Source organism: Scyliorhinus canicula, chromosome 15 (genome assembly GCF_902713615.1).
Source record: "Scyliorhinus canicula chromosome 15, sScyCan1.1, whole genome shotgun sequence".
Classification (NCBI taxonomy): Eukaryota; Metazoa; Chordata; class Chondrichthyes; order Carcharhiniformes; family Scyliorhinidae; genus Scyliorhinus; species Scyliorhinus canicula.
Window position 1 is genome coordinate 31,160,150 of NC_052160.1, and position 10,729 is coordinate 31,170,878.

Here is a 10,729-nt window from a genome sequence, read left to right on the forward strand (position 1 = left end):
TCAACACCATGTCAGGGATTCTTGGGATTGAGCTGGAGCCTTGCTCACCGGTGGCCATTGTTTGGGTCTCGGACTCACCTGAGCTGCAGATGGGGGCAAAGGCAGATGCTCTCACCTTTGCCTTGTTGATAGCCCGGAGGCGAGTTCTGCTTAGGTGGAGAACTCAAGTTCCGCCCAGTGCTTCGTCCTCGTTGAGTGAACCTGTGGAGTTTTTGTACTTTGAGAAGTACATGCTTCATGAGGGGGTCGGCAGAAGTGTTCTACTTGAGATTTTTTTTAAATTCTCCTTATCTCCATCTTAAAAGAGAGACCTCTAATTCTTAGGATGATTCCTTCATTCACACACGATTCAGTTGAGATTCCCTGTCATCCCACTGACTGTGAAGCAGGCATCTCCATATGGATGGTGCCCTGTGATGAAACTATTAAGAGCCCTATGATGAGAACCTCTCAAGTGCCTCATTCATCAGAGTCCTAATTCACTGGCCACCGTTTTATGGGAACCGTCTCAAAATCTTAATATCCAATCATAAGCCACTAGGGCAGAGATAAGTACATGAGCTGTAAGTATGGAGTCAACAGATGTTAAAATGCACAAAGCAAATACGCAGTGGCGTACAGGAAATAGAAATCACCCAGTGAGTCCCTAAATGTAACGGTTGCCTTTATACAACTGCTTCCAGGTACTTTTACGTTGTGTTCTCCCAGTAACTGGAGCTGATGTGGGTGCAGATTGATGGCCTTCCTGTTCTGGTGCATGAAGTGTCCATGAGAGATGGCCTCTGGGTTCAGAGCCTGGAAGGGCGCAGCACCTACTGCAGTACTTGCATTGGTGCATGGATAGTCTCTGTTATCGGGGATGGCAGCAGTGTTTGTATCATTGACAAAAGGGCCGAGGGTTTGCAGCATCAATGCCAAGAGCATCATGGGCAGTCGCACTCGACCCTGTCAAGGCTCACCTCCACTGTCCTGCTTACCAGGAGTGGATGAACACCTGGAAACAGATTCAGCTGTCATGGAACAATCTTGCCTACCCATCATCGCTCAAACAGTTAATGAGGCCATACTGTGGAGATTGATTTGCAACTGCTGCATCCATTGGATTGTCACTCTCTCAATGGAAGAGACGTAGTACCATTCATGGCATGGATGAAATCCGCCATTGTCCATATGACAGAACAGTTCTGGGAACTCTGACAGAGTCCACACATATAATGTTGCTGCCCCAGCAACTGCCAATTTGCAAATTGCTCCCAAAGGTTGGCATCTACATCATTGGACCTTTCATAAATCATCCGATCATAGATCATCGATTGCATACCCATACAGAAGGAGACTGCTCAGCTCATTATGTCTATGCCAGCTCTCTGCAAGAGCAACTCACCTAGTCCCATAGCCCTGCAAATTTGCTGCCTTCAGACAATTGCCCAATTTTCTTTTGAAGTCCATGACTGAATGGCTGAAACTACCAATGGCGTGCCACACCAGAAAATGGGTGCGGCGTGATGGAGAATCCTGCCCTATATGTTTTTTTAACTGCTTTCTTTACCTGCTCTGTCAGATCCTAAACATTTGTTATGTGAATTATTCATTCCTCATATCGCTGTTTGTTCTTTCAACAAGGTTTAAATCCATTGTCAATCCTTCCGCCGACAGCAACATTTTCTCCCGATCTATTCAGTCCCCATATGATTATGAACACTTCTATCAAATTCCATCATGAACTTCTTTTCTGCAAAGAGAACAGTCCAAGCTTCTCCAATTGATTCACATAAATGAAGTTCCTAATCCCTGGAACCATTCTCATTTCGGCACCTTCTCTAATGTCTTCAAATCCTTTGTAAAATACGGTGCCCAGAACTGGATGCAATACTCCGTTGATTCTGAACCAGTGTTCGACACAGGTTTATCTTGCTTTAATGATCCAGGGCCTACTTATAAAGCCCAGGATCCTATGGGCTGGATTCTCCATCGGTGGGATCCACTGCATCGCTGGCAGCTCACTCACGCCCGCAGCTTTCCCGACAGTGTGGAGGTGCCCACAATGGGAAACCGCATTGGCTGGCTGGCAGGACGGAGGATCCCGCTGCCGGTGGGGGCATGCCACACCACAAAATGGGTGCGGCAGGATGGAGAATCCTGCCCTATATGTTTTTTAACTGCTTTCTTTACCTGCTCTGTCAGCTTCAAGATTTGTGCTTATATACTTGCACATCCCTCTGCTCCTGCATCCCTTTTAGAATTATATTGTTTATATTGCCTCTCCTCATTCATCCTACCACAATGTATAATATCACATTTCTCTGCAGTAAAATTTGTCCATCACTTGTCCACCAATTACACCTGCCTGTCTAAGTCCTCTTGAAGTTTTATTACTACCCCTCCTCACAGTTCACAATACTTCCAAGTGTTCTGCCATCTGAAATTTTTCCCTGTGTACCCAAGTTTATGTCATTAATATAGTTCAGTAAAAGGTGTGGCCATAGCTGTCACTGCATCTGTTACCTGCGTCTGTACTGTGCTCACCAGCTGATGCCACTCATTCTAACCGTGCATCAATACCCACCAGTGTAAGACTATCTACAATGGTGGAAGATGCACTAAAGTGATGTTACACTATCTCCTCCTCTGACGCCCTTGGTGGTGTTTCTTCCGCTCCAGTCACTGCGAGAAGGGTGTTAACAGTGTCTCTTTCCACCAACTTCTTCCTGTTTTTCTATGATCCATAACTTCATGTGGCCATGAAGGACCACAGAAATACCACTTAAACACAAACATAAGAAACACAAGCAGGAGTGGCCATATAGCCCCTTGAGCCTGCCTAGCCTTTCAATAAGATCACGACTGATTGGATTGTGACCGTGACTTCCCTGTCCTCATAATGCTCGACTCCCTTGATGAACAAAAATCTGTTTAACTCAGCCTCGAGTACATTCAATGACCCAACCTTCATTGCTCTCTGTACATATAAGATATGCAGGGCTGTCCCCTTGCCATCATACATGCCACTTACCTTGCCATAACTCGCTCAGTCATTGAAGTGCTCTGACACATTACACATGTTTGTGTGACGACCCTGCTGCTGTTGATATCCTTGTCTACCTCTAGCATGCCTTCTTCATGAGGCATCCTGTGCTCCTCCACTGGGAACATAATCTCTATCCATTTCCTCTCCATTTGCGAGAGTACCTCCAGGATGTGCCACTAAACCTTGGAGTGTCCCTCCCTCTGACTCCAGCTACTCCGTTACAACTTCAGTTTCACTCCTTCATTTGTCTTCTCTGTGTGTAGCCTGAATGAAGGCCTTTAAACATAACGTTGTTCTCTTCCCTGCCACCACTAGCTCTCTCTTGCCATTATTTGCCAGCTTCCCCACTGGCTTCTTACTAATTGGTCACCTCATGGAAGATTGCCGTGGAAGCCCTGCCACTGGCCCTTGTAGCCACGCAACCCACAATCAACCCATTAACTCAATATTTTCTCTCTGCAGATGATGCCTGAATTATGAATATTTCCAGCATTTTTTGTTTTTATATGAGATTTCCTACATCTTTAGTATTTTGTTTTTGCTTTTATATTTATGTTCCCAATTCTACTCTGCTTCACAAATTTGAACATCTGCTCTACTGTCTACCCTATCAAACTCTTTCACTATCTTTAGGACATCAATCAGTTCACTGCTCAGAGTCTTCTAGAGTTAAGAGCCCCAGCCTGTTTAATCGTTTTTGACAGTTGTGATTTTCCAGTTCCATCGTCCATGTGAATATTTTTGCATCTTCTCCAGTGTGTCTATAACCTTTTTTGCATATGTGCCAGACTTGATCTGATTGAATGGTAGAACAAGCTTGAAGGGCCCAATCACCTCCTCCCGTTCCTTACCTTTTAAATATAATACATACTTAAACCTAAGTAGGGTGCTCTTTCCAAGGGCCGGTGCAGACTCAATTACCTCCTTCGGCAAGCTCAACGAGCCCCCAGACGCCCTCTCCCGAGGTACATGTGCCAGCGCACAAGTGAACCAGCTCCGTGCCTTGCACGAGAGCCTTTGCCATCCGGGGGTCACTCGTTTGTACCATCTAATCAAAGCCCGCAATCTGCCCTACTCCATCGAGGAAGTACGGACAGTCACCAGAGACTGCCAGGTCTGTGCGGAGTGCAAGCCGCACTTCTACCGGCCAGACCGCGCGCACCTGGTGAAAGCGTCCCGCCCCTTTGAACACCTCAGTGTCGATTTCAAAGGGCCCCTCCCCTCCACCGACCACAACACCTACATCCTTAGTGTGGTCGATGAATTCTCTAGGTTCCCCTTCGCCATCCCATGCCCGGATATGACGTCTGCCACCGTCATCAAGGCGCTCGATTCCATATTCGCCCTGTTCGGTTTCCCCGACTACATACACAGTGACAGGGGATCCTCTTTCATGAGCGATGAGCTGTGTCAGTTCCTGCTCAGCAGGGGTATCGCCTCCAGCAGGACGACCAGCTACAACCCCCGGGGAAACGGGCAGGAAGAAAGAGAGAATGGGACGGTATGGAGGGCCGTCCAGCTGGCCCTACGGTCCAGGAACCTCCCAGCCGCTCGCTGGCAGCAGGTCCTCCCTGACGCGCTCCATTCCATTCAGTCACTGCTGTGCACCGCTACTAACAACACACCCCATGAACGTGTTTTTACCTTCCCTAGGAAGTCTACATCCGGGGTGTCGCTCCCGTCGTGGCTCGCAGCTCCAGGGCCCGTCCTACTTCGTAGGCATGTCCGACTCCACAAGGCGGACCCTCTGGTGGACAGGGTACGCCTGCTCCACGCAAACCCCCAGTATGCCTACATGGAGTTCCCCGACGGCTACCAGGATACAGTCTCGCTCAGGGACCTGGCTCTCTCGGGTGCCGATCCCACGCCCACACACCTCCCCACCCACACGCCACCCTCCTTTTCCCCGGCGCCCCCAACATCAGCCCCACCAGGTCCATCCCTCGTTCCCCTGCCCACACTAGAGGACATGGAAGATTTTGGCACGCTCTCGGAGTCGTCCAGCCACTGGTCAGCACCAACACTGCCACCACCGATGCCGTCGACGCCGACACCACCTGTGCAGACGTCGCCACCGCTGCTGCGTCGCTCTCAACGAACCGTCAGACCGCCGGGCAGACTCAACCTATGACGGGCACCGGGTTGCAAGATGGACACCTGATTTTTTTTCTCTCCCCCCCCCCCCTCCCCCTCTGTAAATAAATCACTGCTTATGTATTATAGTTTCACGTCACCCCGCCGGACTCATTCTTAACAGGGGGTGAATGTGGTAATACCACTGTATATATATGTGTGTGCCTCTATTAGGGGATGTACAATAGTACCGGCTATTACAGGTTTGTCGGTAAGCCCCTGCATAGTTTGTCGGTAAGCCCCTGCCAGCTAGCTCCGCCCACAGGAGCAGTATAAATATCCATGAGGTCTCCTGAGCTGCCATTTTACAGCTCCACTTGAGGTAATAACATCTCACGGTAATAAACCCTCTTTTGTACCGTTTTGTGTTTGTGTGTGCAATTGTTAGCGCAACAGTGATATCTGCAAACATACTAACATGCAAATAAACAAAGACACTGTACATATCTACAGCTCAGAAAAAATATCAAAGCTGAGCATAGACATAGAACAGTACAGCACAGAACAGGCCCTTCGGCCCTCAATGTTGTGCCGAGCCATGATCACCCTACTCAAACCCACGTATCCACCCTATACCCGTAACCCAACAATCCCCCCTTAACCTTACTTTTTATAGGACACTACGGGCAATTTAGCATGGCCAATCCACCTAACCCGCACATCTTTGGACTGTGGGAGGAAACCGGAGCACCCGGAGGAAACCCACGCACACAGGGGGAGGACGTGCAGACTCCACACAGACAGTGACCCAGCCGGGAATCGAACCTGGGACCCTGGAGCTGTGAAGCATTTATGCTAACTACCACAGCTTCAAGAGCTAAGCATGTCAGTAAACTTCCAACAATGTCTTCTCCCAAATCTCCAAAGTGTCCATTCTAATGAAGTTGAGGAAAACTGCAAAGAGCTGAAGACAGCCATCATCTCAGGCTGTGAAGAAACTGTTGGCTACAAGACCAGGAAACACCAAGGCTGATTCGACGAGAATGACCACACCATCCAAGACCTCATCGACAAGAAGAGGAAAGCTCTCCGCATGAAATGTGACGACTAGGGGCTTTGCGCAGTAACTTCATTGAAGTCGACTTGTGACGATAAGCGATTATTATTATTATTATTATTACCTGGCAAAACGATATAACTAGCAAGGCAAAGAGGAGAGCTCATCAATCAGCGATGGTGGAGGTACAAAGAAGAATGAGGGAAATCAAGAACCGATGGGGGACTGAGAAAACTAAGGAACTGCAACTCCTTGCCGACAAGCAAAACACTCGGGGCCTCTTCAGTGCCACCAAGGCAATGTATGGGCCCAACACCCTCAATCTCAAATAAGCAGGTGCAGAGTAAGGACAGAACTCTCTTGAGAGACAGAGAAAATACCAGCCGTCGAAGGTGAGAGAACACTTCAAAGAATTCCAAAAATGTGATACAATCATTTTGGATTTGGAGTTGATTATTGTCACATATACCGAGGTACAGTGAAAAGTATTTTTCTGCGAGCAGCTCAAGCAGATCATTTACTACATGAAAATAAAACAAAATAAAAAGAAAATACATAACAGGGCAACACAAGGTACATAATGTAAATAATAGACACGGCATCGGATGAAGCATACAGGAGTGTAGTATTAATCCGGTCAGTCCATAAGAGGATCGTTTAGGAGTTTGGTAACAGCTGGGAAGAAGCTGCTTTTGAATCTGTTTGTGCATGTTCTCAGACTCATGTATCTCCTGCCCGATGGAAGATGAGGATGTGTTTGACAAAATTCCCTAACTCCCCATTAAAGATTATCTTGGACTCCCACGAAGCGTGGACGAGATCAAAGTCGCCATTAAACACGTGAAGAATGGAAAAGCCACAGGAGTGGATGGGATTCCAGCATATATTTTGGAGCAGAAGAGATAGCCCGTCATCTCCTGAAAGTCTGGGACAGAGAAGAATTTCCTGCTGACTTTAGAGATCGTCATTGCCACCATCTTCAAGAAAGGAGACAAAGCGGACTATGGAAACTACTCACGGATCTCCCTACTCTCCATCGCTTGGAAGATCATCATTCAAATCCTTGCTAGCTGCCTTCTCTTGGTCTCTGAAGAAATCCTTCCAGAAAGCCAGTGTGGCTTCCGACCAAACCGTGGAACAGCGACATTTTTTTAACTGCTTGACAACTTCAAAAGGAATGTCTGGAGCACCATCAACCGCTCTACATGGCCTTCATTGATCTGACCGAGGCTTTTGACTCAGTCAATCAGGAAGTGCTATGGATGACTCTGTCAAAGACCAGCTGTCGAGAGAAATTCATTAACATCCTCCAACTCTTCCACAACAAGATGTTCGCGCCAGCCCTCACCAACGGAAATAAGACAGAAACCTTAGAGAGACGTGTCATTTCCCTCAACCTTTTCTCCATCTTCATCGCCATCATCCCTCACCTTGTCAAGAACAAGCTTCCCTGTGGTAATTGTCTGCAGGATAGACAGAAAACCTTTCAACCTCAATCGTGGAACTTCAGTATGCGATGACATTGTCATCTCCACTCACTCAGAAGAGAATCTCCAAGCCATGCTTGACGCTTTCACGGAAGCATACCAAAGAATTGGTCTCAGCCTCAAGAATGCTCAAGTCCTTTACAACCCACCCCAGGGCAAGATCCAATCTCTCCCTCCATGAAGATCAATGGAGAAACCCTAGGACATGAGAAACATTCAATATTGGAACTTCATGGGGAGCCACCTCTCATCTAAGGCTGACATCTCATGTGGAAATTCAACATTGCATCCAATCCGTGAGTGCTTCCTTTGGACCCCTAAGGATGAGAGTCTTTGACAACCGCAACATTCATGCTGACACCATGATTCTCATGTACAAGGCAGTCATCCTCCCAACTCTTCTATGCAGCTCAGAAACTATGTACAGATGACATCAAGGCCTTGGAGAGGTACCATCAGCGCTATTTGAGGCGGATTCTCTGCATCAGCTGTGAGGACAGATGTGCTAACATCAGCGTTCTTGAAGGAGCCAAGAGCCAAGGCCACGATTATCCAAAACTAGCTCCACTGGACCGGTCATGTGCTTAGGATGAGTCCCAACTGCCAAGGCAAATCTTCGCCCAGCTCAAGAAAAGGTGCCGAACAAGAGGAAGACAAAGGAAGGCCTCAAAGACACCCTGAGCCTTTTTTTTAAAGAAATGTAACATACACATCCACATCTGGTAGACTCTTGCTCAGAAGAGATCTACTTGGAAGAACCTCTTGATAAAGGGACTTAGATCTTCGAGGACACCAGACGGTAGGAGGAGGCTCAGAAAAGTAGCCTGATAAAGGAACACCAGCGATCTAGAGTCCAAGGACTGATCCCACCTCCCAGATACACCTGTCAAGTGTGCGGTCGTAGGTGCAGCTTTAGGATCCGGCTCATCAACCACATAATGGCATACAGAACCAATGACCAGTACCTTGGAGTTTCTTAGGTGGACAATCATACTCTTTATTGAATGATCATCAAAGAAGGAGCAGAAGATTTATGCTGCATCTCCAGTGTCATAGAATATACAGTGCAGAAGGAGGCCATTTGGCCCATTGAGTTAACACTGGCCCATTTAAGCCCTCACTTCCACCCTATCCCCGTAACCCAATAACCCCTCCTCAGCTTTTTGGTCATGAAGGGCAATTTATATGGACAGTCCACCTAATCTGCACGTGTTTGGACTGTGGGAGGAAACCGGAGCACCCGGAGGAAACACACGCAGACACGGGGAGAACGTGCAGACTCCGCACAGACAGTGACCCAGCGGGCAATTGAACCTGGGACCCTGGCGCTGTGAAGCCATAGTGCTAGCCACTTGTGCTACCGTGCTGTCTCTATATCCTTGTTTTCTTATGAGCCGCACTTGATCTGATTGAATGGCAGATCAGGCTCGAAGGGCCGAATGACTTCCTCCTGTTCCTTATGTTTTTTTGATAATCCTTAAACAACATATCTGCTAATATATTAACATGCAAATAAATCAAGACACAGTACATCTACAAATCTTGACGTCATCTACACTGAGGAATAGTGATGTACTCCCATACAGAGACCGGGGGACAGAGTGGCATGCTCCCGTAATGAGACAGAGGGACACACTCCCATACAGAGACATAGGGACACACTCCCGTACAGAGACAGAGGGACACACTCCCATACGAGAGACAGGGGAACAAAGTGGCGTGCTTCCTGTCATGATATGCAGACATGCAGATAATGATATACAGACAGGCAGCTAATGAACACAGAGAACAGGACATGACCAATGAGCAGGCAGGACACTCAGGGGTGGTATCTCACTATAAAAGGGACGAGGCACTCACACTCTGCCTCTTTCCACTGATGAACATCTACAGAGTGAGTCAGGGTGTATTTACAGTATCACACCTCCAGCACGTGGCTAAGAGCTCTGGTTCAGTCAGACAGAGTATACACATTTAGGTTAGCAGAGAGTCGAACTGAGAGAACTGTGCTAACTGTTACTGGTTCAATAAATCAGATTGAACTAACTTCAAGTTCTGGAGTATCTTGGTTAAAGCTGCATCCAGTTGCAGCATGCGTTATCCCAGTGTACATAACATAACATGGTACCAGGAGACTACTACGGGGCTGGTTCAGCACAGTGGGCTAAACAGCTGGCTTGTAATGCAGAGCAAGGCAGAAGCGCGAGTTCAATTCCCGTACCGGCCTCCCCGAACAGGCGCCGGAATGTGGTGACTAGGGGCTTTTCACAGTACCTTAATTGAAGCCTATTTGTGACAATAAGCGATTATTATTATTATTATTATTAATAATCTAAGTGGCTTACCTCAGTTTGTTCCATCACGACCAACGAAGGTATCCCGGCGTCTGATGAGAAGGTGGTTCGTGTCCGTGAGGAGATAGCCAAAGACTCCCCCTTGCAGCGTGTCATGCACCACCTCGCCAATGGCTGGCAAAAAGGGCAGTGCCCTCAATTTTACAATGTAAAGGACGACCTGTGGTATCCTCCTCAAGCTGGACCGGATTGTCATTCCTCTCAGTCTCCAGAGCTTGGTGCTCTGCCAAATACATGAGGGACACCTGGGCGTTAAGAAGGGCAGACGCAGAGCCAGGCAGGCTGTCTACTGGCCCGTTATTAGCCAGGACAGCTCGAACATGGTTCTCAACTTTGCGACCTGCCAATGCTTCCAGCCAGCGCAGAGCAAGGAGACGCTCCAGCAGCATGAAATCGAGACCTCCCCATGGTCCAAGGTTGGCATCGACCTCTTTCATGCGAATAGCCGTGACTACGTGTTGATTATTGACTATTTCTCCAATTACCCTGAAGTCATGAAGCTCTCAGACCTCACTTCTCGGACCGTCATCAAGGCCTGTAAGGAGACGTTCGACAGCCATGGTATCCCACTCATTGTCATCAGTGACAATGGCCCGTGTTTCAACAGCCACGAGTGGTCTATGTTTGCCAAGTCATACCATTTCAAACATGTCACTTCCAGCCCACACTATCCGCAGTCCAATGGGAAGGTTGAAAAAGGGGTGCACATTGTGAAACAACTCATCTGTAA